The following is a 2500-nucleotide window of genomic DNA, read 5'->3' as shown; positions in this document are numbered from 1 at the left end:
GGTTGCGCGCTTCAACGCCATCCATTTTCGGGGCTAGTTGATTCGGCAGGTGAGTTGTTACACACTCCTTAGCGGATTTCGACTTCCATGACCACCGTCCTGCTGTCTTAATCAACCAACACCCTTTGTGGGATCTAGGTTAGCATGCAATTCGGCACCGTAACTCGACTTTCGGTTCATCTCGCATCACCAGTTCTGCTTACCAAAAATGGCCCACTTGGAGCTCTCGATTCCACGGCGCGGCTCAATGGAGCAGTCACACCCTCTTACCTATTTAAAGTTTGAGAATAGGTCGAGGGCGTTACGCCCTCGATGCCTCTAATAATTTGATTTACCCGATAAAACTCGCGCGTGAGATCCAGCTATCTTGAGGGAAACTTCGGAGGAAACCAGCTACTAGATGGTTTGATTAGTCTTTCGCCCCTATACCCAAGTCAGACGAATGATTTGCACGTCAGTATTGCTACGAGCCTCCACTAGAGTTTCCTCTGGCTTCGCCCTGCTTAGGCATAGTTCACCATCTTTCGGGTCCCAACAGGTGTTCTCACACTCAAACCCTTCGCATAAGCTCAAGGTCGGTCGACGATGCATCCCCCGAGAGAGGGGATCTCGCCCGTCAGCTTCCTTGCGCCTCGCAGATTTTCAAACCCGCCGACTCGCACACATGTTAGACTCCTTGGTCCGTGTTTCAAGACGGGTCGAATGGAAAGCCCGCCAACCAACACCACGAGCGCGTAGGTGCACATGGCCCGCCACGAGGGTGCACGCTTCGTTCCTCGACCATCGCAGTGGCAAACCGACAGGCAGTAATTCGCCCGCGCTTGTGACGATGCAACAGCCCGTGTTGGTTTACACCTCAAGTCGAGTAGCGGACCAGCCTGAGCCGTTCCACATCCGACCGAGACGCATCGACAGCCTCCATCCACTTCCCTCCCGGCAATTTCAAGCACTCTTTAACTCCCTTTTCAAAGTCCTTTTCATTTTTCCCTCGCGGTACTTGTTTGCTATCGGTCTCTCGCCCGTATTTAGCCTTGGACGAAATTTATCACCCAATTAGGGCTGCATTCCCAAACAACCCGACTCGCCGACAACGCCTCGTGATGCGGCAGGGTCCCGCGCCGACGTGGCTGTCACCCTCTCAGGCGCCCCCTTCCAAGGGACTTGGCCCAGGTACACCGCTGAGGATGCTTCTACAGACTACAATTCAGGCGGCGCCGCCGCCCGATTTTCATGCTGGGCTCTTCCTGGTTCGCTCGTCGCTACTAGGGGAATCCTTGTAAGTTTCTTTTCCTCCACTTAATTATATGCTTAAACTCAGCGGGTGTTCTCGCCTGAGCTGAGGTCGCAAAGTTGGAGCTAAATCTGCCCTACCCCATGGGAGGACAAGAGAGAGCAAAGCAAGTTCGAGCGATGCCACACAAAGCCCGCATCGGCTAACGCCGACTGCCCATCCAAGGGGACAAGATCACCGCTTGCCGACGCACGCCACGAAACATCGCTTGAGGTATTTCAGCCGACCGCACCGTACGGGGCACGGACGACCAGCTCCGCTGCTCCCTAGCATATTGCAGGGAGCGCGTTTGAATGGGATACGATGCCCAGACAGACGTGCCCTCGACCGAGGCCTCGGGCGCAAATTGCGTTCAAAAACTCGATGATTCACGGGATTCTGTAATTCACACTAAGTATCGCATTTCGATACGTTCTTCATCGTAACAAGAGCCGAGATATCCGTTTCCGAGAGTCGTTTCCACGTACTACCGAAAAATCGGCCACAAAACTGAATAGGGGCAACCCCCCCACAAGAAATGTAAGGCCAAGGGGCAAAAGGAGGAAAAACGCACGAGAGAAAGAGAAAAAAAGGTGTCTAACCCCCTCACGGGGGGAGGACTCGAACAGAGGACAATCTCCCCCCAGCCCCACGCCCTCGCAAAAAGGAGGGAAATGCGTGGGACATCGATCGAGAAGGACTAGGGTGGCCACCCCGAGAGCTCGCGCTGCTTTTAGCCCTTGCGCGACAGCAGCCCACAACAATTCCCCCTTTTCTCCGTAGAGCTAGGGACCGAAAGGAAGAGAACAGGGTAGAAAACAAAGCACAAACAAAGCACAAGCCTCCCAAGCCTCGTGCCTTCGAAAAAAGGGGGGAATTGAAGGGGATGACGATCGAGAAGGACGAGGGTGGCCACCCCGGGAGCTCGCACTACGTTTCGTCCTTCCGGAACACCAATCCACAACAATCCCACCTTTTCTCCGTAAAGCTAGGGGCCGAAAGAAGGGAAGAAAACAACATAAAAGAAAGAGAGATATCAAACGCATCCACCAGCTCACAGGGGGAGGCTCAAACAGGGAACAAGCTTCCCCACCCCCGTGCCTTCGCAAAAAGGGGGGGAACTACAGCGGACGGCGATCGAGAAGGACTAGGGTGGCCACCCTCAGAACTCGCACTGCTTTTCGTCCTTCCTGAACACCAATCCACAACAATCCCACCTTTTCTCCGTAA

The 2500-nt window shown here is 54.2% G+C and overlaps 2 non-coding genes across 2 annotated transcripts in view; both read right to left on the bottom strand.

Moving 5' to 3' along the window:
• LOC149265786 (25S ribosomal RNA) overlaps positions 1-1345 on the bottom strand; it is a 3411-nt gene extending 2066 nt beyond the window's left edge. Inside the window, exon 1 of the ribosomal RNA XR_016261370.1 lies at positions 1-1345. This exon is cut by the window's left edge and continues 2066 nt beyond it. This is a non-coding gene — a ribosomal RNA (25S ribosomal RNA).
• Positions 1346-1592: 247 nt separating this feature from the next.
• On the bottom strand, positions 1593-1746 carry LOC149265785 (5.8S ribosomal RNA). Its single transcript, XR_016261356.1, has one exon. It is a non-coding gene; the product is annotated as a 5.8S ribosomal RNA (ribosomal RNA).
• Positions 1747-2500: the final 754 nt, after the last annotated feature.

This window comes from Pinus tabuliformis, chromosome 6 (assembly GCF_031772625.1).
Source record: "Pinus tabuliformis cultivar Carrire ecotype Pingquan chromosome 6, CPIR1, whole genome shotgun sequence".
Classification (NCBI taxonomy): domain Eukaryota; kingdom Viridiplantae; phylum Streptophyta; class Pinopsida; order Pinales; family Pinaceae; genus Pinus; species Pinus tabuliformis.
The sequence above is the reverse complement of the archived record's forward strand: the minus strand, read 5'-3'. Positions and strand labels throughout refer to the sequence as shown.